This window comes from Equus asinus, chromosome 2 (genome assembly GCF_041296235.1).
Source record: "Equus asinus isolate D_3611 breed Donkey chromosome 2, EquAss-T2T_v2, whole genome shotgun sequence".
Classification (NCBI taxonomy): Eukaryota; Metazoa; Chordata; class Mammalia; order Perissodactyla; family Equidae; genus Equus; species Equus asinus.
This window is the reverse complement of record NC_091791.1, coordinates 50585767-50613169: the sequence shown is the minus strand read 5'-3', so window position 1 is coordinate 50613169 and position 27403 is coordinate 50585767. Positions and strand designations below refer to the sequence as shown.

Genomic DNA, 27403 nt, shown 5'->3' with positions numbered 1-27403 from the left:
AGCCTCATGTGGACATTTAATACATTGTGTGATAAAATATGCCTCTGTGGTATTCCGAAAAAGAGGATCAACCCGCTTTGGGGGACTATTCGACGCTACTCTTTATAGTCTTCTCTGTGGCGTGTGAACGGAGCTGCTCTGGTGCACGGAGCCCCCGCCATCAGGAGCACCAGGACAGCATTTGCTTAATGGTGTCAGGGTGAACGTGTTAGTCAGAGGTTGTCCATGTAAGATGTTTCATTTTTGTTAGTGAGAGATCATTGGCCGACTTACTGCATCTGAGACTGAAATCCTAATGGAAAAGCAAAGGTGATGGCTGTTAGAAGATATTTGCTAAGATGTATAGAGGAAAGAAAAACAAGGCTCAGAGGGTAGATGTAACAAGACGACTTCCACAGGTGAATGCTGGCGTTATTACGTTGTGTTCTGATATTGTGGTTTTACTGAAGTCTACGTCCCTGTGGAAGTGTGGTCTTCTCAGAGGGTAGGAGTTCCTTCCAGGAGTCTGTTTTCTTTTAAAAAAAAAAGGTAGGTGCCTGAACCAAAAGCCAGAAATCAGAGGGCAGGCTCTGCGAGGCAGGAGAAGGGACTCTGTTTTCCCCTGCATGGCACAGGCCAAGAAGGCACCCAACATAGCGATGCAGACACCCTGCTTCTGACATTCCCTTGTGTTTAGTGATGTCTTGTTTTAGCCAAAGTGAGATGAGCCCAAGAGGGAATATGAAGCTCAGTGGCATAAGGAGTGAGGTGCATGGAGATATTCTGTCAGCCCCGGAGGGCAGGCGCCCTTTATATATGAAAGCTTCCTAACAGACTTGGGAGAAGGGCCCTGTTGGCTGACTCATAGTCCAAGCTTGTTCCTTTAGACTAGGTCTCATGGCTTTGTCCTCCTACAGTTATAGGCTGTTAGAGTTGGAGAAGGGGGACTTGGAGATCATTTAAAAATCGCTCCTCATTTTATAGATGAGAAAAATGAGTTATGTGCCATGTCCAAGTTCACATTTCCAGCTAATGACCGAGGTGGGGCTGAACTGAGTTTCAAACTCCTGGCCCAGTACTTTTTCTGCTAAATTCATCTCTTTTCAAAGGATGTGTTTTGGAGCTTGTGGGACATATATAAATGTTTCCAAAACTTCATTCGAGAACACAGATGTTTATATCCAGTAGAAGATTGAATTCACACATTAGCCCTCTGAAGTCATCAAATTGAGAATTTTTATTTTAATGTAAAACTTGAACTTTATTTTTTAGATTAAAAACACTTAGGAGAGAATTCTTTTCTCCTGATATAGATTGCAAATGCAACTCTAACATTTTTACCTTTAAAAGATTGAATAAAAATATGGATTTAGAGACTGTGTTTTGATCAGTTTAAGAAAATGGAACTTTATGAAACTCAGGGTACTTCATACCTCTGAAAAGGTCGCCCTAAATAAAGAGGACTAAAATAATTAAGTTCTCTGAAAATTTCTATTTAGAGTTGCCGGGTAAAATACAGAACACCCAGTTAAATTTGAATTTCAGATAAAAAATAATTTTCTCCAGTATAAGTATGTCCATGCAATATTTGGGGCATAGTAATACTAAAAAAACTTATTTGTTGTTTGTCTGATAGTCAAATTTAACTGGACTCCTGTATGTTATTTGCTAAATCTGGCAAGCTTATTTCTTTTATATTTATAATTTTTGACAATATTATATTTTTAGATTTTCTTATTATATTTAGATCATCAATAGTTTACTACTTGGTGTTGCAAAATGAATAAAACATCTTTCCCTAAGAAATTTAGAGCAGACCTGAACAGATAACATTAATATTGCGCTAAGTGCAGCTGTGAGAGCTAAGAGAAAGGATGCGTGGCCAGCCTAGTGGTTCGGGGAAGGCTTCCACAGAAAATGATACCTGGGCTCAGGTTTAACAGATGAAGGAAAGTTAACTATGTGATGAGACATAGAAAGGCTGTTCCAGGCAGAAGCAATGGAAACAGTGAAAGCTAAGAGGCATGAATCAGCACGGTGTGTGTTTGTTGAGGATTTAGTGAGAGTCAAAGAGTGGATAGAGCTTTAAGCGTGGTTAGAATTATGCTTCAGACAGACCATGCTCGTGTGCCCTGGAGGGTGCATTGCAGGAGGACGGGATTGGAGGTAAGGAGGTCAGCTGGGAGGCCACTGCCATAGTCCACCTCAGAAATGATGAGTCAGAACGAGGGCTGTGATAATTGAAGGAGAAGGAACAGACCAGACAAATGTTCTAGAGGTAAAGCCACCAATCCTTGCTTGTAAGTTAGATGTGGGCCTCACAAATACCAGGTGATAAGTAGATAGGTGTTTTCACGTCAGGACAACAGAATTGTATTTGTGGTTAAAGCACATACAATTTTTAAGAGACTCTTTCCATTGTAATTAATAAATAAATGTGTTAGGGTTTTTTTTCGGGTGATTATCTTGATAGTGTGTATATATGAATACCTGTTTCCCAGGCAGGTGAGAACAGTCTAAGGGTATTCAAGAAAAAGACAGTGGTACTCATTTTCTTAATGTTCCTTCTCCAAAGTTCTCTTCAGGGAGTAGGATCTAAGTTATTTCTGTTGGTCTTTGTCATGGCATCATCCACTTGCCATGCTGTCCTCCTCCAATGGTACCGACAAGCTTTCCATGAAAACTACAGAAGTTCATGTGGGTTTTCATCCACGCTTTCTGCAGGATGCTGACCACTTCATGGGTCACTAAGGGCGGCACGTCAACCTTTCACTTAGATCTTTTTCTGGTTTCATTGTTCGGCTACAACCTCCTCCAAACAGTGCCTGCTCAGACATCTGTTTTTGAGTTCAAAACTATTACGTGAAACACCAAGCCTACACAGAATTCCCATGGTCCCAGAAAATGGGCCTGCACTATTAAACTAGCTTGACAAACATATCAGCTTCTATATGTGTTTTTATTTCAGGTGTCAGACCCTGGCCAGGTTTATGACTTTTTCTCTAACCCTTGAGGCACTCACTTTTCTCTGCTAACCCAGGGAAGTTACTCTTTCTCAAACTACCTGAATGTTGGCATAGGGATTCATTTTTCTTCGAGACACCTTCCAGAACCTTCATGTCTAATCTCTCTCTCTAGGACCCACTTTCCCCCTGTATATACATGTTTCTTCAAGATCTCTTGTACGTCTCAACTTTTTTCTTGCCCGCTCACCTCTATTCAATTAATGCAGTGCTTTTCAGTCTGCTGGATGCTGCAAAATGTCCTACATCAAATCTTCCTGCCTTCTCTCGAGATCTGCTGTGCCTTCCCCCTTCTCTCAGACGGCCTATCTTTCCCGCTCTCCACTTCCCTTCATAGTTACTCTGTTATAACAGTCTCAGACAACAGGCTATGGTCAGGGCCATTTTCTCTCAAAAACAATTTTTTAAGCACACTTTAGTATGGTATAATTTATATACATGTTAAAATACCTGGTTTTAAGTGTTTGGTTTGGTGAACTGTGACAAATGAGACCCACATAATCCCCAGGGAAATCAAGATATAACATATTACTGCCCAATAAAACTTTCAGTGACAATAAAAAATGTTCTGTTCTGCGCTGTCCCCTACAGTAGCCACTAGCCACATATTGCTATTGAACATTTGAGACATGGATAGTGTGGTTGAGGAAATGAACTTTTTATTTGTTGAACTTGAAAAATGTTAATGAACTTAAATAGCCCCATGTGGCTACTGTATTGCACCGCCCAGATGTCGAACTTTTCCATCACCCCCAGATTTCCCTAATGCCCCTTCCCAGTCAATCCCCCATCCCAACTCACCAAAAGATACTGAATTTTCTTACTTTAGAACTTCATGTAATTAGTCATATTGCTTGTCTTCTTTTATATCTGGCTTTTTAAAACAATCTTATTGAGATGTAATTCACGTACTACACAGCGCACCCACTGACAATGTACAAGTCAATGGTTTTCAGTATATTCACAGGTATACGTGCATCTGGTTTCTTTCACTCAATGTAATGTTTTCAAGAGTCATCCACGTGGGACCGGCCCCATGGCCGAGTGGTTAAGTTTGCGCGCTCCACTTTGGCAGCCCAGAGTTTCGCTGGTTCGGATCCTGGTCGTGGACATGGCACCACTTATCAGGCCATGCTGAGGCAGCATCCCATATAGGACAACTAGAAGGACCCACAACTAAAAAAAAAGAGTCATCCATGTAATTGCATGTAGCAGTAGTGGTTTATTTTAAACTATTTTCTATCTTAATAGAAACCAAAATATAAATTATGATTACCATAGCCCAAGCCATGTGTGTGTGTCCAGTATTTGAATGAGCAGGATTCATGAGTCAGCTCTTTTCAGATGAAACAACTCTTTTTCAGCCTCTATTGCCCATTGAATTACTTTCTGAGGTGCTATTTTCTTTGCTGCTTGAGTGAAATATTAGGACAAACACCATGACTTTTTTGGTCACTTTCACGTGACAAAAGACCTCTCCAGTCACTCTGTGTCACAAGGATGCTCACATTTAGGAAATTAACAGATGCATTCAAGTATAATAATTTAAAATCTCAGAACTTCATTGGAAGTTAAAGCCTTTTCTCTCCCTCTGGCTGGAGCCTGAATGGAAGCCTGTGGCAGGGAACAGGAGTGTGGAGGGTTCCCCCACTTTCTCACTGTGCATTTGTCCTCTCCCCCACCTAGCTAACACAGCTCATGGCCACTCTGGCGTTGGAGCTGGTGGAGGGAGAAGAGGCAGGGACTACTACTCGTAATTTGTTGGTGGCTCCCTCTGGCTGTTTAGGAGGAGTTTAAAGGTTCTTCTCTTTGTGCTTTGCAGATGGTCAAAGTGGCCTCTGTTTGTAGTTTTTTGGGGGGGGGTCCCCTCTGAAAACATTGAACTGCACTTCCCGTGATGCAGGCTGGTCAGTCATTTTTCTTCTCTCTGCCTCTGGGAATACTGGAGGCAAGCCACTCCTTCCAGAAGTCCTCTTAGGCTGTATTTTCAATACCTCCAGACTGACTGTTTTCACCCCCATGGCCACAGCTGAACACAAGAAACACCTTGGCACTCTGGCCTTGCTGCAGGTGCCACAGGGAATTGTGGACAGCTGCCTGTGCAACCTGGTACATTGTTTCTCCTGTCTGTTGCCTCCTGTCAGGAGTCACAGCCTCTTGCGTGGAAATTCGCTCACTTCCTGAAACTCCAGAAGACTTCCAAGGAAATTCCTTGATTCTGCCCTCCCAGTCATTGTGGGTGGGTGGGGATTACTCAGAGCATACTGACATCTCTAATGATTCTGCTCTGATCTTCCACTGTCTGCTCTCAGCCTCTGTAACCTGTATAGTCTGGAGGTGAGGAGTAAACTAAGGTTGGATAACTGGCTCTCAGACACTTCCTTTGCAGATGCTGCCTAGACATCTCATGCCTCACTCTGAATGGGGCAGGTGGTTGCCACCAACTTTTTTATGCCCTCAGCCAAAAGGGAGATTGAAGCAGTCTCATTTTAACATCCTCTTAAAATATACAATGTTGATGCATATGATTTTTGCCAGCATTGCACTGTAGATCTTTCTCCAGTCGTCCATGGCATATAGGGGAGAAGGCACATTAATATAAACCCTACCCACCCTCCAAAGCCCATTTCTTCACAGTGGCCTCTTTCCCTGATCGCCAAAGGAGATCTCCCCCAGAAATCGTCAGCTCCTTGCTTGTAATACCTTTTATTTTTGTAATTTTTAAGATCTTGTCTTTTTTTTCCCCCAGTGAGGAAGATTGGCCCTGAGCTAACATCTGTGCCAATCATCCTCTATTTTGTGTGTGGGACCCCACCACAGCATGGCTTGATGAGCAGTATGTAGGTCCACACCCCAGATTTGAACCGGTGAACCCTGGGCTACCGAAGTGGAGTGTGTGAACTTAACCACTACACCACCAGGCCAGCCCCTTAAGATCTTGTCTTTTACTGTAGTTATATGTAAATATGCCTTGTGTTGGTTGAATTGCACTGAAGATCGATCTGTATTATATAAATAACCTTGTACATTTCTGAGAAATACTCATGGATTTGTGTATTCCCGTTATCTTTTGGAGTCTGCTCCACATGAGAATGGGGAGTGTGTTCAATAGCTGAACACAAAGAGGCTACAGTTGAGTGCCTCCTTGCCCAGCGGGAAGTAGTTTTGGGGACCTGCTGAGAACAGGGTTGAATCTCTGTAGCAGAGCAGAAGTCTCGTAGGCATGTTTTCATAATAAACATAAATGTTGCTAAATTAAAATGCCATTGGTTTGGTTCTGTGAGAATAATAGAAACCATCTTTATCAAACTGCAAATGTTTTAAAAAATGGGCACAAAGTACTAGTGCCTAGATTATAATGTCAGTATTCCCTTTTGTGTGTGTGTGTGTGTGTGTGTGTGTGTGTGTGTGTGTGTAAGATTAGCCCTGAGCTAACATCTACTGCCAGTTCTCCTCTTTTTGCTGATGAAGACTGGCCCTAAGCTAACATCCATACCCATCTTCCTCTGTTTTATGTGGGATGCCTGCCACAGCATGGTTTTACAAGCAGTGCGTAGGTCTACACCCGGTATCCGAACCAGTGAACCCCAGGCCACCAAAGCAGAGCATGTGAACTTAACTGCTGCACCACCAGGCCGGCCCCATCAGTATTTCCTTTGTCTTCAATTTTCATTATGGATTACATAGCACTAAAGAGTATATTTTATTTATTAAATATTCATTAAGTACTCTGCATCATTCTGAATAAAACATTTCCAACTCCTTTTTTTCTAAAATAAAATTGATTTTCCTCCATACTTTTGCAGGATTACAAACTTATTTCATTCTGTAGAACCTCCCAGATTTCCCAAAAGTTAATGATATTTGATGGTGAATGATGTTGTTTTGGAATTCAAGCGATAGGTCTTACAGATTTTTATATTATCTCCAAGGAGAAATCACTTAGTAACTATCCTGAGAGCTGGAGGAGAAGCTTGTCAGTGTAATACAAATTTTATCTATCATCTTTTCAAAACTTGTTCTGTAGAGCTTAACCTGAGGTACCTGGCATGGAAGTCTTACAGGTACTAACATAAAGCAACAAGGTGGCCATCACTTCCCCATATCGTGAATTCTTCACTTGTGTACTATGTGGCGTAACATCAGAAGAGGAAAGAGACTTCTTTTATGAACTCTATATCCTTTCTAGTAAATCGGCCAAAATAAAGTCTTCATTCAAGGTCATAAAACTTTAGTGGGAAAGAAGTAGCTAGAATTGCCACAAACCCCTTTTATAAAAGGGCTCAAGATTAGTAGCATAGAAAGGTGATTATTTTGTACTTCACAGCTCAGTTTTGTAAACTCAGACTTTACTATTTCACAAATTGGGGAGAAAGATTGTTAATGAGCAGACTTAATGGATGATCTGTCCTTTTATTGATTCATTAATTCTTTCAATTTTTTATTGAGTCTCTTATGTACAAGACATTGTGTTAGGTGGGACTAAAAAGATAAGTGAGGTATGGAATCTGCCCTCAAATGACTGTAGAGAGAGAGAAGATGTGCACATTAAAATAATCATAATCCTAAATAGAAAGTCTTGATTGTCATTAGAGAAGTAAAACCAATCGGTTAACTGTTGCGTATTTTCTGTGTGCTGAGTATAATGATTAGCAGTGGGGATACTATAGTGAAAATGATAGACAGTATCAGCTTTCAGGGAGCTGTTATGGCTCCACCTTCCAGTAGCCGGGTAGTAATTGACAGGGAGATTTTTTTAACATTTGCATAGTTTACCTGGTGGCTACCAACGCCTCCCCAGATCCTTCCTAACTAGCAGCCAGTGAGGAACCTCTTCCTCCCATACCTCTCACCAGTGTCACTTTTGGGGCTCTTTTCTCTCTTGGTTCTTCTATGATGCTCAGAAGCCTTTTAGAGATTCAAAAGTAGTTTCTCTTCAAGAAAAATGGTAGGACCCATGATACGTAGATAGTACACAGCCAAGATGGTGCCCTGGCTCTCTTAGTCTATTTTTTCAGCCGCATACTTATATAGCCCTTACTGGGATAGGCACTTTACAACTATGAACTCACTTTATCTCCATAAAAACACTATGAGTAGTTTCTTCTGTATCCTCATTTCTACGTTTTAGAAGTGTGGAACCTGAGGCACAGAGAGGTTAGGTTGTTTGTTTAAGGTCATTCTTCTAGTAAGTGGCAGCACTGGGATTCAAGTCCAGTTCTGGAGTCTGGGCTCATCTCTAGTGCGCTCTGGCACTTCCTCCCCTCAGCCCACAAGTTTTATTGAGATATAATTGACTGTAACTTTGTATTAGCTTAAGGTGTACAACATAGTGATTTGATATATGTATGTATTGCAAAACGATTGCCACAGTTAGTTTAGTTAATATCCATCACTTCATACATTACCCTTTTTTTTTCTTGTAATGAGAACTTATAATCTATTCTTTTAACAGCTTTTGCTTCTTAATTCATTTGGGTTCACATGTCCCCAGGTTGGTAAGGTTGGCACACAGGCGCCCTACATCTGGCTGGGATCTGCTCTCTTCCAGTGTTCCCCATGCTCACCCTTTCTGAGTGTTAGAAGCAGACCACCTCTAGAATGGTCCCTTCTTCCCAAGACTGCTCTGTTAGAAGTCCTGCTTTTCTGATTGTTGTTGTTCTTGTCTCCTACACACAAAAGAACCAGCAAGAAAACAGAAGGTATTTATGCTTAATAGCACAACAACTTTATCTGGCATAGAGAAGGTTAACATTTCTCTGTTTAAGTTGCCCTGACTGGAAAGTACAGTTATTGCTAACTTGTTGTATATTTCAGATCGAAGCATATTTACCTTCTGAACCCTTAACATAGCTAGCATAACTTTTGTTTCTGTTTTCCAAGTGAAGAAAATAAAATACTTTGTATAAAATAATTCACAAAGGATAACAACCACTTTATCTTATCTCTTCCCAACTCTGTAAGTTGATGTAGGCTAACTGCTAAAATAACAACCCCCAAGTCTGACACAAAGGTTTATTTCTGGTCACATCACAGTCCGGTGTGGCTTGGTGTAGGGGCTGTGCAGTTACTTGGAGTCTAGGCCCCTTCCACGTTGGGGCTCCATATCCACCAGGCCCCTGGGGCCCCTCACTGGATCTTTGGTAGCTGGTTAACAGTCTCCAGAAGAGAGGGAGGGAGGGAAGGAGACAAACATTGTGTGAAAAGCTTTTGAGGGCTAGGCCTGGACGTGCCATGTATCACTCAATCTGCATCCCCTGTCATTCTCAGTCACATGGTCCACCTCGCTGCAAGGAGGCTGGGAAAGGTGGTCAAGATATGTGCCCAGCAGGAAAATGGAAATTGTATGGAGATTATCTAGCCAGTCTCTGCTATGCCAACCAAAATTTGATAAACACAAATATTCTTGGTTGTTTTTTTTTTTTCCCCTTTCTTCCTCCCTTCCTTCGTGCATTCCTCCCAACAAATATTTAATGAGAACCTCCTATTAAGTGTCAAGCACTCTAAGCTCTATGAAATACTATTGTAAACAAAGCAGACATCGCCCCTTCCCCTGTGAAGCTTACAACCTGGTGTAAGGAAGTCAGACAATAACAAATAGTCACACACAGAAAATGGAAAGTTGCAACCCAAACTAGTGCTTTGAAGGGAGATGTGTGGTACTATGAAACCTACAGAGGAAGGGGTTTACTTTGTCAGGATATCAAGGACGTAGTACTTGAGCTGATACCTGAAGGAGGAGGTGAAGAGTGGAGGTAGGAGGGGTGACAGAGGGATGGGCAGAAGACCAGAGTGGCTGGAACATGTGGGATGAGGAGAACATGTGCAAGATGAAACTGAAAGGAGGTGGGGGTCAGACCGCATGGTCTCAGATGTAAGGGAGGTGGCAGAAGTTTCCATCTTGTGGATGATAGTGCCATTCACTGAGCTAAGGAACAGTGGTAGACCTGTGGGAGGCACACGATGGATGTTGTTGAGGTTGATACGTCCAAGAGAAGATGTCAAATAGGCAGTTGAATTTTGGGGTCGGGAGCTCAGAGGAGGGGTCTGGGCTGGGAGTCATCTAGTATAGTTGATAATTAAAGCTGTGAGCATGGATGAGATGGCCCAGGCAGAGGGTACAGTGTGAGAAGAGGAGAAGGCCTATGATGGAGGCTTGAAGGACTCTGATGTTCAATGGGAAAGCAGGCTCATTCTGCAAAGGCACAGAGAAGGAGTCAAACTCCTTTACAAAAGCTACTTCCTAAGCTTCAGTTTCTTTCTTTCTTTCTTTTTTTTTCTGTGAGGAAATTGGGCCTGAGCTAACATCTGTTACCAATCCTCCTCTTTTTGCTTGAGGAAGATTGTTGCTGAGCTAACATCTGTGCCAATCTTCCTCTATTTTATGTGGGATGCTGCCACAGCATGGCTTGACAGGTGGTGCTAGGTCTGTGCCCGGGATCTGAACCTGCGAACCCTGGGCCATCGAAGTGGAGCACGTGCAGTTAACCACTATGGCGCTGGGCCGGCCCCATTCAGTTTCATAAAAAATAATAAACAGCTAACCAATAAAAAGCAAATCAGCCAAACCCTTTACATATTCATCTTTTATCTAATCAGAAAAGAACTCAGTTTTTTTTTTTTTTAACAAGTAGCATCCAAGTAGACTGATATTCTCTACAATGTGATATATGCAGAGATGTTTGCGGTAAGTTCATTTCAGAAAGTATCCACTAATACGCATTGATGAGAAAGGTTAAAATCATAACAATCGTTTGCTCTTAGTCATTCTAGAACTAGAGAAGTTGCTGTTTGGGTTGAGTGAGAAACTTCATGAGCCACACTTTTAAGAAATGCCAAATGAGACTGCATGGCTACAGGAGTGAAGGGAGACTTTTAACAAACTTTTCTTTTTTATTGAGGTATAATTGACATGTAACATTATACTAGTTTCAGGTGTACAGCATAATGATTCAGTATTTGTATACATTGTGAAATAGTCATCACAATAAGTCTAGCTAACATCCAAGACTTCTTTTTTGAAATCAAACTCAAAAAAGGGAGACATGAGCTGTAACCTCACTGAAGCAGTAGGTCTGTCTATAATTTCAGGAAAAAGGAGTTTGAACCCAGCTGGCAACTTGCAGTAAGGATTTTACTTTTCTTTTCTTCCCAGATATATTGACACTGCTGCCTGCTTAATGAGGACAACAGTGTCGGGCAGAAGCCACATAATAATAGCATTGCTGCACGCCTATTTTCTGAACTCCGTACTGTTGTTAATTAGTCGATGCACCCAGTGTTATTAGCTGATGTCAGAAGCACATCTGAGAAGGTGGAGTCTTTACTCAGAAGGATCTGAGTTAGTGTAAAGGCCTGGCTGGGAAAAAAAAGAAAGAGAAGAAAGCCCAGCCATAGGAGGGACGTCAGCATCAGGCCCCAGCAGCTGGTGTGTCTTCTCCATATACACTGGGAGGAAGTATCTTTTCAGATTGCACGTTATTCTCTAAAGGAGTTTATAGACTGGTGCCTTCTCTCCTTTTCAGCCACTCCTCCAGAGCCATTCTTTCCAGTTACAGTGACAGAGAAATCTTGAGCAGCATAGCTGGTTGTTAAAGTATAATGGCAAAGTTCAAAGTTGAAAGAGTGTTTCATGAGAGAGGGAGTGAGTCCCTGACTCTATTACCTTCCACAGATTAGTACTAGAGAAGCTCAGAATAAAATGTGAAAACATCATGTGGGGTGTGCTGGAAAAGGAGCTGTCTGAACAGATGGTGGTGGGGGTTGAGGGTAAGAATCAGCACAAATGATTGATCTTCCACTGCGCACGGTGCAGTGTGGGACGGATGGGGGCCGGTCAGAGGGAATGAGTCCTGGTCCAGTTCTTCACAGAAGGAATAATTGTCTGTTTTATAGGATTGTGAGAAAGTAACCTCTTGCATATGAAAATTGTATGCAAACAAAAGTAGGATACCATGTAGTGTCAGTTTTTCTCCCAATACGCTATTAAGAGAATTTTCAAATATAAAAAGTTAAAAGAATTGCACAGTGAACACCCGTATACTCACCACCTAGATTCTACAATTAACATTTTGCCATATTTGTTTTATTACCTATATATCCATCTACCAATCTCTCTATCCACCCATTGGTCCGTCTTATTTTTTATGCATTTCAAAGTAAGGTATGGACATCAGTACAACTAACTGGAGATCAGTATATGTTTACTTTTTTTAAGATAAAATGAACATACTGTGGAATGCACAAAACTTAAGTGTTACCATTTGATGAATTTTTACAAGTGCGTATACTTGGTAACGCAGAACTTTGTCAAGATATAAAACAGTACTATCACCCCAGAAAATTGCCTCATGCTCCTTCCCAGTCAATTTCTACCTCACTCCACTCCCAGAGGCACCCACTGTTCTGATCTTTTTCACTCATATGGGTATGCACTTGTTCTGCACAATTCATTTGAAAGACTTGCTTTTCCCTGTTGAATTGCTTTGTGCCTTTATTATAAATAAATCAAAGTATAGGTCTGTTTCAGTTCCATTGATCTATTTGTCTGTCTTAATACCAGCACCATACTCTCTTGATTATTGTGCTTTAAATTCAGATAGTGTAAGTCCTCGAACTTTTTTACTTTTTAAGATTGCTTTGGATATTCTAGATCCTTTATATTCTCAAAAATTTTAGAATAAACTTGTCTATTAAAAGAAACTGGTGGAGTTATCATTGGGCTTTCATTGAATTTATAGATCTGAGGAAAGTTGACATTTTAACAATGTTGGGACTTCCAGTGCATGAATGTGGGATATCTCAACGTTTAGTTAATTTCTGTCAGCAATGACTTGTAGCCTGCACTGCGGAGGTCTTGCGTGTCTTTCATTAAATTTATTCCTAAGTATTTTATGGGTTTTGGTGCTTTCAAAAGTGGGATTTTTTTTTTAAAATTTCATTTTGTAATTGTTTGCAGCCAGAATATAAAATACAGTTGATTTTTGTATATAGATCTTGTGTCTTGAAACCAAGCTAAATTCACTTACTGGTTCTAGGAGTTGTTTTGTAGATTCCTTAGGATTTTCTGTGTAAAAACTCATGTCATCTGTGAAAAGAATCAGTTTTATCTTCCTTTCCTGTCTTCATGATTTTCTTTTCTTTTTCCTTATCACTGGCTAAGATCTCCTGAATAATGTTGAATAGAAGTTTTAAGAGTAAACGTACTTACCTTGTTCTTACTCTTAGTAGGACAGTGTTCAATATTTCACCGTTATGTGTAATAGTAGCTTTTGTAGGTCTTATATAGACTTTCTTTTTTTATCAAGATTGAGGAAATTTCCTTCTATTCCTAATTTGGTGAGTTACTTTTTTTTAATTATAAGTAGGTTGAATTTTGTCAAGTGAATTTTCTGCATCTGTTGAAACGAACATATGGAATTTTTTTCGATTATTGGTTATTTTGCTGCGTTGTCTTCATTAATTTTTTTTTTTTTAAAGATTTTATTTTTTCCTTTTTCTCCCCAAAGCCCCCCGGTACATAGTTGTATATTCTTCGTTGTGTGTCCTAGTTGTGGCATGTGAGACGCTGCCTCAGCGTGGTCTGATGAGCAGTGCCATGTCCGCGCCCAGGATTCGAACCAGCGAAACACTGGGCCGCCTGCAGCGGAGCGCGCGAACTTAACCACTCGGCCACGGGGCCAGCTCCTTCATTGATTTTTTTTAACGTTAAACCAAGTTTGCATTCTTGAGATAAACCCCACTCTATTGCTAAATTTGATTTTGCTAATATTTTCTAAAGTATTTTTGTATCTATCTTGATGAGGAAGATCATTCTGCATTATTTTTGTTGTTAATTTCTTTTTTTTTTTAAATTGGCACCTGAGCTAACAACTGTTGCCAATCTTTTTTTTTCTCCTTTACTCCCCAAATTCCCCCAGTACATAGTTGTGTATTTTAGTTGAGCATCCTTCTTAGTTGTGGCATGTGGGATGCCGCCTCAGCATGGCCTGATGAGCGGTGCCATGTTCCACGCCCAGGATCTGAACCAGTGAAACCTGCGCCGCCGAAGTGGAGAGCATGGACTTAACCACTTGGCCACGGGGTGGCCCCTCTTGTTAATGTCTTTGTTAGGTTTCTGTATGAAGGTTATGCTGGCCTCATAAAATGGGTTGAAGTATCTCTACCTCCTCTATTTTCTGAAAGAGTTGGTGTAATATTGATATTTCTTCCCTAAATGTTTGATAGAACTTACCAGTGAAACCATATGGATGTGGAGTCTCTCATGTGGGATGGTTTTATATGATTTCAGTTTCTTCTTTTAAAAATGTAGGCTCTTAAGATTTTCCTTCTCATCTTATGTCAGTTTTGATAAGTTGTGTTTTTTGAGGAGTTTGTCTTTTCATCTAAATTTTCGACTTCTTTCCATAAAGTCATTTGTAATATTCACTTTTTTAAATATCTGTATGCTTTGTAGTGATAGTCCCTCTTTTATTCCTGGTACTTATAATTTGTATTCTCTGACTTTTTTGGTATCAGTTACTTGTGTTGTATAATGAACTACCCCGAACTTAGTGACTTTTAACTGTGGAGGAGGGCCAGCCCAGTGGCGCAGCGGTTAAGTGCGCGCGTTCTGCATCAGCAGCTTGGAGTTCACTGGTTCAGATCCCAGGTACAGACGTGGCACTGCGTGGCATTCCATGCTGTGGTAGGCATCCCACATATAAAGTAGAGGAAGATGGGCACGGATGTTGGCTCAGGGCCAGTCTTCCTCAGAAAAAAGAGGATTGGCAGATGTTAGCTCAGGGCTAATCTTCCTTGAAAAAAGAAAAAAATAATAACTGTGGAGGAGTCTTTGGTCAGCCACCCTGCTATGAGGCTCTGCTTCTGGGGCTTGGGTGGCTGTTGGCTGGGGCAGTGGGGGTGATGGACCGCATGTCTCTCATCATCTACCAGGCTAACTCAGGAATGTTCACATGATGGCTCAGCGGTGTTCCTAGAGAGAATGGAAGTGTGCTAATCCTCTTGAGGCCTAGGCTTGGGACTAGCACAGGATTGCTTTTTTCCCCACATTCTTTTGACCAAAGTAAGTCACAAGAGCAACCCAGATTCACAGGGTGGAAACAGAGACCCCACCACCAGTTCCAAACAAATGTTGAATGTGTAACAGGGGAGAATTAGCACCATTTTTGCGATCTACCGCATATTAAGACCCTGTTATAGATCAATTGTTATAAATTTAACAATGTTGTGTAAATAGTCTGGTCTTATCACCACTGTGTTTATAGCAGTCTTCATGCATCTCTGGACTGTACAGAACATTAAGTTCTTTGGTGTCTCATCAAAAGCAGCATCATTTCTCATATTAGTACTTAGGAAGATTTTGATTATTTATATGTTTTTGTTTTTATAAGTCCTTATATATTTTGGTTATGTATACAACTCTAAACCACTAAAGATTCAAGCTATTTTTTGGTCCATAATGCTTTAAGAATTCAAAATGTGGCCCTGGAAAATATTATGAATATATTGACTTTTGGCTTAAAAAAACAGCTTGGGTTCTATATAATTCTCAGCTGTGGATGAATTATAGGTAAAATAAAGGTAAGCAATTTAACTTAGCAGAGGTAATATATTTCTCTAGTTTTCTTGTCCCCCCGTCAACAGAGCAATTCTTGGACACAGAAAATGCAAGTAGAATTGGGAACGGGATGATAGAAATGCAGTTTATTTCTACCAATCCCTAAGTATATATTTAAGCCTAGCCATTAAGTCAAATTGGTTTCATCTTTCCAGAAATTGACCTCTTGAAATTAACCCTAAGGTACTTATGGGTGTGCAGACTCATCTGGTGATAAGAGTGGTCATTTATAGCATTGTTTCTCTCATGGAAAAATTGGAGACAATTTAAATGTCTAATAGAAGGGGATTGATTTTTTTAATGGCATATTCATCACATGGAATATTATACAACCATTTAAAAGTATAGAAGAGTATTTAGTGACCTTCATGGCTGTTCATTATATATAGTTAATACATACTATATGTATTTAAAGGCAGATTATGAAATTACTTGTATGATTATATTTTTGGCAAAATAGTTAATATAAATATATGTATGCTTGGAAGAATATATAACAAAAATGTTAATGGTGGCTATTTCTGAATGGTGACAATATAATTTTTTCCAGCTTTATTGAGATATAATTGACATGTAACATTGTATTAGTTTTAGGTGTACAACATGATGATTTGATGTGTATATACTGCAAAATGATTACCATAATAAGTTTAGTTAGCATCCATCACCTCACAGAGTTGTAATTTTTCTCTTGTGATGAGAACTTTTAGAATGATGTACTCTCTTAGCAACTTTCAAATACCTGATACAGTATTAACTTTAGTCACCATGCTGTACATTACATCTCCAGAACGTATTTATCTGATAACTGGAAGTCTGTACCTTTTGACTGCCTTCACCCACCCTCACCCCCTGTCTCTAGCAACCACCAGTCTGCTCTTTATATCTATGAGTTTGATTTTTTGTTTATTTTTTAGATTCCACATATTAGTGAGATCATACAGTATTTGTCTCTGTTGGACTTATTTTACTTTGCATCATTCCCTCAAGGTCCATCCATGTTGTTGCAAATGGCAGAATTTCCTTCTTTTTTATGGCTCAATACATTCCATTGTGTATAGATGCCACATTTTCTTTATCCATGTATCTGTTGACGGACACTTAGGTTGTTTGCACGTCTTGGCTATTGTGAATAACACCGCACTGAACATGGGAGTGCACATATCTTTTCGAGATGGTGACTTCGTTTCCTTTGGATATATACCTAGAAGTGGAATTGCTGGATCCTGTGGTAGTTCTATTTTTAATTTTTTGAGGAACCTCCAGGCTGTTTTCCATAGTGGCTGCATCAATTTACATTTCCACCAACAGTGCACAAAGGTTCCCTTTTCTCTGTATTCTCACTGACCCTTGTTGTTTCTTGTCTTTTTGATAGTAGCCATTCTAACAGGTGTAAGTGATAGGATTTTTATTTTCTTGTTTTCAATCCGTGATTTGAAATTTTTGGAATGCATGTATGTTGAAGACATAGGAAAAATAGATAAAAATCATTTTTTAAAAAAGCCCTACACAGCCACAGTTTTCAGAATTCTTTGTATTTTTTATTGCCGCTCTATAGTTACGTAGAGCTGTTGAGCTTTCTATAACCTATGGATTCACCTTAAACTCGAGATGACATGCTTATGCAAAAGGCTGGTTTTATTGCCACCCTAATAGAACATGGCAGCATGAAATGCAGTCATTACTTCAGGATTTTTTTTTCCACTGTTAACATTCATGAGTGCTCATAAAGACTGGGGAAATTCTTTTCTAATACACATGATATTTTTATTTTAAAAATTGTTGTTTTGTGAAAAAGGCATAAAAGTTTTGGTTGGAGCAGAGTTAGCATTCTTATTCCTTTCTTATAGCTTGAATATTCAGAGGGTCCAGAGTCTTTAAAAAAACTTAGTTGGCTGGAAAATTATTGTTAAATATAGACACAAGTATTGCATCTGTGTTAAACTGCTACCCATAAGTCTCTGCTTTTCTTGCCAGCCTAACCGATGAGCTCACTGACAGGGTAGCATACGTTCCATGTCTGTAGTAAAATGGTATTTCTATTTAGCACATCCCACCATTATCACTATTATTCTGGCAGAGTATAGACTTGGGCCAAATTTTACCAGATTTTAGTACCAGGGCTGCAAAATAAAGAAACCTATATTGGAGATTTTGATGTATATTTTGTTCTCATTGAATAGACAGTTTAGGCCAGTTTCCATCTAGGAAAGGGTTAACATAGTGTGCAAGCTGTAACACACAAGCATGTCTACAAGTGGGTAGTGAAACTTTCTGGGGCTCAAATTAAATTTGATTAAAATTCTCTCTGGTGTATGTTTAATTTAAAAGTGGGGCATAGTGTTGTGAAATTACCACCTCTGCAGAACAGACAACAATTTAAAAATTTTTATTGATTGATTTAATTTGGGTTTACTGTAGAAGGGAATAAAACATGGCTGAGTGTGCAGAGTTGGGTGCATGGTTTCTCTGGGTGGGAGGAAGACCTGGGGAAAATTCAGCACAGCGTGGTCACCATGGTGGGTGAGTGCCTGCAGCGCGCGGTACAGGCAGCTTTTTCCATGTCAACACCTGCTCATTAGGAAGCGGACCAAGACTCCCAAAGAGCTCTCAGATGGCCCGAATCTTGTATCCCTGCCAATCCACGCTAGAATTTAATAACAACCTTGAGGTGAAACTTGGGCCTTTGCTCATTGCTAATCCCCAGAACCATCTGGCCTGTCCTTTCTCTGAATAACAGTCTAGTATATGTAGGGGGAGGGGAGAATGGGAGTGGAAGAAGGGGAGCAAACCTTTCTTAAAGGACAATCCAGTCTCCTTCAGAGCAGATAGAGTTTCTTTTAGGTCATAAACCTAAGCTTGTTCTTTCCATAGCTTCCACATCTTTAATTGCCAGATAACTGGTTGAAATATACGCCATTCATTAACTATTGACAAACTTCCAAGTTTAGTTCTTCTAATGAAATAATGCCAAAAAGCATTGTAAGTCTGTAATCCTGATTCTGCTATTTAAAAAAACGTTATGCATTTTCTCTTTAATTTTTCATTAGGTTTAGTACAGTATTAGAAATATGGGAGATAAGCCATAAATATTTGTTTATTCCTGTGCCTTTCTCTACAAAGGAACTGAAGTAATTTAGTAGGAAATAAATAGAATATAATGGTAAATTACAAATAAAATATAAAGCATGAGAACATCCTCTGTTCTGCTCCCACCCCCGCGGAGGAAATAGAACATAGATAGTGAGCCAGATGTCCTATGCAGTGCATGGAGAATATCACATTTATGGTCCCTTTGGAGGTGTGCTTCACGGCAGATGCCCATCAAATGGAATGGCATATAGAAGCAGCTCTACTACTTAAAATTGTTCTCTTACTCTTGCTCCACTGAGCACTTGTCCCATTTGAGTGTCTTAAATACATGTATAGGATTATGCTACTTCAATAAAGGAAGTGCCCAGGAAATATCTGTAAATGAATGAATTAATAAAGAAATTTTATTTCTGTGTACATAGTATAGAAAATGCCCATACAACATGTCTTTCTATCACTTAGATGACAATTATTTTTAAATACAAAGGGTAGATTTTCATACTTACATGTATGCACACCTGTGTGTATATATATATATATATATATATATATATATGTATATGTATATATACATTCATTTATGCACATGTGTGTACACATAAATATCCCAAGCATCAGGTTTTGACCCTACCGTCCACTCACTTTCTCTCTTAGAGACCCTCAGAATGGTACATCACTAACAACCCGATGCCTGAGAGGAGGGGTCAGCAAATTATGGCCCTCAGGCTGAGTCCAGCCTTGTTTTTTCATAGCCTACAAGCTAAGAATGATATTTACATTTTTTAAAATTTTATTTTATTTTTGCTTAGGAAGATTTGCCCTGAGCTAACATCTGCTGCCAATCTTCCTCTTTTTGTATGTGATTTGCTGCCACAGCATGGCCACTGAATAGTGGTGTAGGTCTGCGCCTGGGAACTGAACCCAGGCCACTGAAGTGGAGCATGTCGAACTTAGCCACTAGGCCGCTGGGGCTGGCCCAGTATTTATATTTTTAAATGATTGAAAACAAATCAAAAGAAGAATAGTATTTGATGACATTTGAAAATTATATGAGATTCCAATTTCATATAACTGAATATCCATATCCATAAATACAGTTTCATTGGGTTGTAGCCACATTCATTCGTTTATGTGCTATCTCTGAGCACTTTCGCAGTACAACAGTGAAGTCGAGTAGGTGCGACAGAGACCATCTGGCCTGCAAAGCCGAAATATTTACTATCTGGCCCTTTACAAAAATGTTTGCTGACCCCTGCGTTAGAAGATACAACAAATGAGCAGGAAGAAATCTGCCTGAATCAAGCCACACCCCACAGAATTTGAAAAGGTATTTTCCCCATCCTGCCCATTTTTAAAAGTAATTGGAAAAGAATAAGAAAATTGTTCCTAACTTTTTCTCTTTTTATAAAGGGCCTCATAACTTTTTCCCAAACATGTAACCATATGTCCCAAACAGGATTTATTGAATATTCCAACTTAACTCTTGTGATTATATCCTGACATGATATAATGGAAGGGCAAGTAAAACAGTGTAAAGTTGTAGAACATAGAATAGGAAGCCGAATTAGTCTGATTTACAGTTTGTCTTCTGAAGCGACGTGGAAGAGAAAACCTAACAAGATTTACCAAGTTGTAGGTCAGGTAGGGAGAGGGAGAATCAATCCCAAATGTGCTGATGGACCCTTGGTGACCATCTGGGTGACAGTCAGCCCCAACTCGATGATGCCTTGTGCTTACATGCACCGTTTTTGTCCTCTGTGGTGGTCATGTTGCTTCATAAACATTAGCTGTTGAAACATATTGGTAAGAAGCAGATGTAATTTCCGTTTTATAGAAGGAAGAAGCTATAAACTCTGCATGTAGCTCTTTCTGTGGCAGTCAGTGCCAAACCCAAGACAACAGAATGTTGTTTTCTTTTTGTCAGACATAAATCTCTGCGTGGTTGATATGGTCCACAATATGATAAAGATTTATTACCTGAGTTTTAGTGTGAATATTTGATGGATTTCCTCTATGGCATCTGGCAGAGTGTTTCGTTATTGTTAACGTACTCTTGGCCACTATAAGTGTGACCTCATGAGTCAACTAATTAGATACTTCACTCTTTAAAAATAAGAAGTTTTGCTTCCTTATGTGTGCCACTCTATCCCTCATATACAAGGTCAGCAAATGATTACTGAGCAGGCCAGCAGTTCCCTGGATCTTCAGATCCTATCTCCTTCTTCATAGCTTTGCCCTTTACCTGCCTCTTAAAAGAAATGTTTTGAAAGTGAACTTACTTTCCTGTATCTTCATCAGAACACGCCAGGAGAAGACACACCCATAAATCAGTCATTGCATCCTTACCGTAACTGTATTTCAGAGGCTGTATGCTGGGGGAGAGCTTTTAGAATTCCTTTCCTTTCACAGATGTCGAACAGAGACTCAGGAAGGATGAGGGACTTCCCTAGGGTCTCATAGCTTACTTGTAGCCAAGTTGGGGTGAGAGCTAGTTTGGCTTTCTTGCTTATTTACGTTATCTTTCCTTTGAGCCACCTTGGGTACGATTATTATATAAACATTAAATAGTAGGGTTTAGGGAAGTATCAAAAGAATATCATTTCACAGAATATGTTATGTTTGCGTATGAAACAGACTTATTTCCACAAGATCCATACATTTATTCCATTACTCAGTGGACATACTCCATCAATCTTTTTGGAATAGTTATTAAACTATAAGTTAATAAAAGGTGATAGAAGCTCCAATTATCCAGATAGTTTAGTAGATAAATGATACAAGAATATTATCTCTCATTTATCTTCAATAATAAATATATTTGAGCTGAGCACCTTACTTGAGAAACCATTGACATTCACTATCAGCCCCTGCAATCAGTTTCTTGGTGTAGAGGGCTATTTGGGGGGAATTACTACCCTAATAGAGTGGAAGACCCAACTCAACTGGCTTCTCACTATCTTGATTTATTTTTCCTGGAGAATCTGAAAATGGAAAGAAGCAGAGTCCCTGAACACTGGTTCCCTGTCCAGTCACTTTCAATTGAGTCATACTGCTTTACAGGAGTCCTTCCTTATCCATGGGGGATACGTTCCAAGACCCCAGTGGATGCCTGAAATAGCAGATAGAACTGAACCCTATACACACTATGTTTTATTCCTATACCTGCATACCTCAAGTTTAATTTATAGATTAGGCACAGAAAGAGATTAACAACAATAACTAATAATAAAGTTGACTTTCGGGCCATTATTAAGTAAAATAAAGGTTAAACTCAAGCACTGCAATACCGTAGCAGTGGATCTGATGACCAAGGCAGCTACTTTGTGACGCCGGTAGCGTATACAGCGTGAATACATTAGACAAATGGATGATTCATATCCTAGGAGGGATAGAGTAGGATGGCACAAGATTTTGTCACACTAATTAGAATGGTGCATAATTTAAAACTTATAAATTGTTTTTTTCTGGAATTTTCTGTGTAATATTTTCAGATTGTGGTTGACCATGGGTAACTGAAACCGTGGAAAGTGAAACCATGGATAATGCGGGACTACTATATTTTCTTCAAAACATTTGTAACTCTCTGAAGTTATTTTCTTCATTTATTTATTTACTGGTTTACTCCCTGCTCCCATACTCACAAGAATGGAAGCCGCAGAGAGTGGGGCCTTATGTGTCTTAGTCACTGTTGTATCACCAGCGCCTATCATGGAGCCTGGGCCATGAATGCAATTCCTTTGATCCGTTCAGTGTGTGAGCAGTTGGCCACTTTGACGAGAGTGTGAGGGGTCAAACTGAGAAATTGTAAATGCTGTGGATGGGGAAGAAAGACTTTATACCTGACCTAGAAAGCATTGTTCTGAGTGCTGACCTCTTTGTTCTATTTTATATGCCCCTGCTTCCACAGCACCTGTACGTGTGTTGTCATTGTTTGTTTACTTCTCTCTCTCTCCCATTGATTACTTGAGGGCAGGGACCAAGTTTCGTTCATCTTATGTCCCAGGTGCTGAGAATGGTTACCAGCAGAGTGAGCGAGCGAGTCCATGAGTGTGTGAATGCTTCTTTTCACATAAGTGCCTGGGAACATACTGTATTTTTATGTTTCGCCCCTTCATATAGAGAGCAGAATGACTGATTGCTAAGTGTCTTCTAATGCTTGTTTGGAGAAATATCTGCCTTCAGGAAAATAATTTCTGGCAAATTGGGCTCTCTTTTTGTTAATATAAGCTCTTTATGTAGACTAGCACTGTCTAATGGAAATATAGTGTGAGCCACACATATAATTTTAATAGCCACACTTAAAAAGCTTTTTAAAAAGTGAAATTAATTCTAATATATTTTAACTGAATGTAACCAAAATATTTTCATTTCATCATGAGTCAATATATAAAATTACTACTGAGAAGTTTTACATTGCTTTTTTCATAGTAAGTCTTAGAATTCAGTGTGTATTTTATCTCACTTTGGAGTGCTAAATTATCATCGGAAATAGTTGATCTGTATTTCATTTCATAAAATGTAAAGTTGGAAAAGTAAATTCACATATCCAAATTGTTCCAAGCACACTTAAATGTGTTCTGATACCTGAATTGAGTATGTTTTTAAATTTGAATTTTTTAATTAAATAAAAGTAAAAACTCTGTTCTCCAGCCACACTAGTCACAGTTCAGTGCCCAAAAGCTAAATGCAGCTGGTGGCTACTGTACTGGCCTGCACAGATTATAAAACTCTTGTAAATAAACCTTTCCTGTATATTTTCCTTTATTTCCAAACACCCACACCCTTCCGTCACCTCAAATCACAGCACTTTGGATTTGTGAGAGGGTATCTTCGAAGTCAAGATACTTCGAAGTATCTGGTCCAGCTACCTCCTATAGGAACAGGGGCCTAGAGAGGAAGTGGCTTGTCCAGTACGTTGTGTTTACCTACCCCTCTTGGTTCCAGCTTTGCACTCAGTGCCCTGCCAGGCACTACCAGTCTACTCCTTTGGGTTGGACAGAGACCAGAGGTGTGCCTGTGGGGGTCTTCCATGCATGGTGAGGGATCCCCTCCTCTCTGCCAGCCAACGTGGGTGTGATGGAGAGACCTTGGGGAAGCCGTCCCTGTGTGCCTGTGTTTGGCTGCTCATGAGAGGTGGCAGAAGCAGCTGTCAGCTTGGGGCCAGCTGGCTCTCTAGCACTGAGGTCAAGCCAGTTAGCTGGACGGACAGCCTGCTCCAGGGACGCAGGGCAGACCAAGTGCTAAGACAGATGGAACCAAGGCTAGTGCTCATTTATCCAAAGGTGTCACCTCCTATGAGGAGAGTGGAAAGGACCACAAGTCCCTCAGTGTTATCCAATCACAGGCTTTTTTTTTAAAAAATTTTTTTAGGACTTCTTGTGTCGCATCTGAAAATGAAGAATAATGTGTGACTATGAGTTGAGAATTTCCCAGGGTGCCTTTTTGTCATTTATAACCATTGACAGGTTTTCCTTCTTGTTCCCCACATTGTTCAGAACCTACTCAAGATCTCTTGACATCATCTTTATCTAGGATGCCAAAATTAATGAAATGACGATGGATCCATTTTTCTTTGTGAAGGAAAAATATTTTGACTCTCGTATGGTAAGGCTGCTCTGCTTCTGAGAAAACTGATGTGGGTGCAGCATGAAATAGTTTTCGTTCCATCAAAACACGCACTTTGCTCATTACCAAGAGCTGGGGATAGGGTTGGGGAGGAGCAGCCTCCGTGGCAGACTGGAACCATTTCTGTTTCTCTTCTTTCCTGCTTCCCCTCCTCCCTTCTTATATACTCCCCATCCTCCACTTCTCTACATTACTACATAATACTTTTTCAAAGTGCATAGCTATTGTAACTTCAAAATTACCAGGGGGTAGTACCATTGCTATAGAAATCACATACATTGTGTTTGTTTGTGTGCCAACTCAGCTCAACAATGTGGAGACACGATATAAAATGACAACCGAAGTGGTCAAGTTATGGTCAAAGTTTGTCTTGAAATCCTGGCAAGGTGTATGCCAAAATTGAGGAGAAAAGATTTCCTGGCTGTGAAATCTTTAAAATTAAATCTTAAAGTTTGTGAAACATCCCAATGGATTGATTTAATTTTATTTTCAGTGGAATATTTAGTCACTGGATTAGAGTTTTTTATGATTCCTGGATTAGAAATTATTTGGGATATAAACATTACTCCAGATGCCAAACTGGAAAGTGATTTTTACTTTTCGGTGCTAGTTTTATGCTGTAATAACGCACGGACGGGAAGTACTCTAAATGAAGCTTGTTGCTTCTGGTCAAAAGTCAGGAACTATTTTGGACAGAATCACGAGGAAACTTTTAACAGAAGGAGTCATTTTTTGATATAACTTCTCTTAACAAAGGTACAAGCGAGGAAACCAGGACTCCTTCTTGCTGTGGTGGGCTGGTTTTCAAATTGTGCTCACCCAAGGTGCCTTCTGGAGGAAGGGTTGGGGAGCCAAAAAGATGGGGCTCTAGAACACCCTTCCTTCAATTCAGTCAAGCAGCTCCACCGTTGTATTTTAACTGCCTTTCCTTTAGGGCTTATTCAGAGATTTCCATAGCTAATAAAAGTTTGAAAGATCATTCTTTTACTTTATGTTGAAAGGATGGTTTAGGAATTCTTGTTCCTGAGACTTTCACAAAACCAGAACAGATTTCATTTTTTTCTTCTTAAGAGGTGTGGCTTAAGAATTGTTTTTCCTTAACTTTCAGTAGCTTCGACATTCCGGGCACAGGCCATCTCTATCCTGTGCAAGTTCTGTCCGTTACCCTCATGGCCAATGTCAGGGAGTAGGACTGGAGCAGTTACCCTGTGTAGGGGTGGCCATTGGATTGGCTGACCCTTGCATGATTGTTTCAGATGGGGTGCTTACTCTAATGCTATTTCTGCATCTCCTTCTTGCTGTTGGGACCAGCCGCTCTGTTCAGAGACATACACTTGTACCAGCCACACAATCCATTTTACTTTGAAGATTCATACAAATTCGGTAATCTCCCAGAAGAGAACAAACTCTTGACACTTCAGTGGAAAAGTTTTACAAATCTTCAACCAAAGAATAAAGTTTTTAAAGGTTCTTTTCAGGTTTCAGTTCCAGCTATTATAAGGGCTTTCTTTCTACAATTATTGACAGAACAGTCAGTTCAGTTTGGGAGGAAAAATACTAGTATTTGTAGCTATCTTGGGTAAATGCCTTTGTGTGGAGAATAAGTACAGAGGGAGCTTGAGAGTTACCTGTCAGGGTGTCTGCTGGGTAGGGAGAAAGGGACTAAGACTTTAGCAATATAGCAATCAAAATCTCCGACCCACAGGGCTGCCTTCCTTGGCAGTCGCTCTTAAAAGTTCTTCTAGTGTAGAAATGAAGAACAAAAGCCCACGTTTTCTGTAAGAATGAAAATCTAAGCTATGCCTTAGAATTAATTTTTGATAGGTTAACCACGTACTGACATACTACTTAATCCAACATAACAAAAAATTCATATTATGGCAGTTTAAAAGTTGTGATGAATTCTCAACTCCTGAAAATTTGGGGGAAGCAAAGAATTACACTAGAGAGAAATGTGCTGAAAAATACCTGTGACCTGTTTTCCTAATTTCCGACTATGTTTTTGCTGATAGAGATCAATGGGAAAGTATAGCTTTGCCAGCCTCAGATGGAGAAGTTACCTTGATCAGGGTACTTATAAATATATTTTAAAGTATCATTAGTATCTATAAAGGAAGGGAAAAAAAGAAGGTTCAGGAGCCAGTGGGAAACGAGCCAGTTTTTCAGCTGGCTGTCCTCTTCAACTTGCTGAAAATAAGGAAAGGAAATTACATGAATATTCCTCAAAAGTGCAGGATGATTTCTATAAGGAGAGAGCATACAAAAGTTTTAACTTATCTTCTTTTTTCCACCCCACCTATTAGTATTACAATAAAAAATTCTTCTGGTAGAAAAACATTTATTTTTCTTATGAAGATCCCAATAGGGTATATTGCTTTGGCATCTGAGTCACATTTAATTCCCTGCCTTCATTTTCCCCTCCTTTTTGTCAGACCATGGTTTCGTAGGCAATGGAGAACCTTTCCAGAACTCTTTCTTCATGAGGATACTTTCTGCAGGAAAGCGAGCACGTGAGCGTCAGTGCACACAGTAGGCCCTCGGGCATTGTTTGCCCAGAGTGGTTTTCACGTGGTTCCCAGTGGGGCCCGAGAGGAGTGTGCAATCCACTTGTGGTAGGCGTGGAAAGCCATGGTGTCACATCTTTCCCTTCCCATTGTCTGTCACTGCCTGGCAGATTGTAAAGGAGGAAGAACTTTGATCTCCAAATCAGAAAAATGGTGAGTAGATAGTGTTTGCATGAGTTCACACTTGGGGCACTTTATGAAGCGGATGAACAACAGCTCCAGAGAACCCCTACCAGATCCTCGCACGATGCCCTTGGACTTCTTGCTCCGGCCGTCACACACTTCAGCAGTCAGTCCCGCAAAGCCGAATATGCTGATCTCCAAAGTTAGACTTCTGATGTTGGGAGCACGCATACTAAGTCCCTTCAGCAGAGCATCCTCTTTCTTTTCCTTCTCATTTTCTTGGTGAATTTAGGGTTTCTTACCAGGGCCCAAATGTTTTAGGCCCCGTTTAACATTTCAGCCAATTCTTGCTAAAGCTCTGTGAACACCGTGTGTGT

At 40.0% G+C, this 27403-nt stretch overlaps 1 protein-coding gene across 7 annotated transcripts in view; it reads left to right on the top strand.

The window, feature by feature from the left end:
- The window catches only part of ANK3 (ankyrin 3), a 624902-nt gene that overhangs the window by 263466 nt on the left and 334033 nt on the right, over positions 1-27403 (top strand). The window lies entirely within an intron of this gene.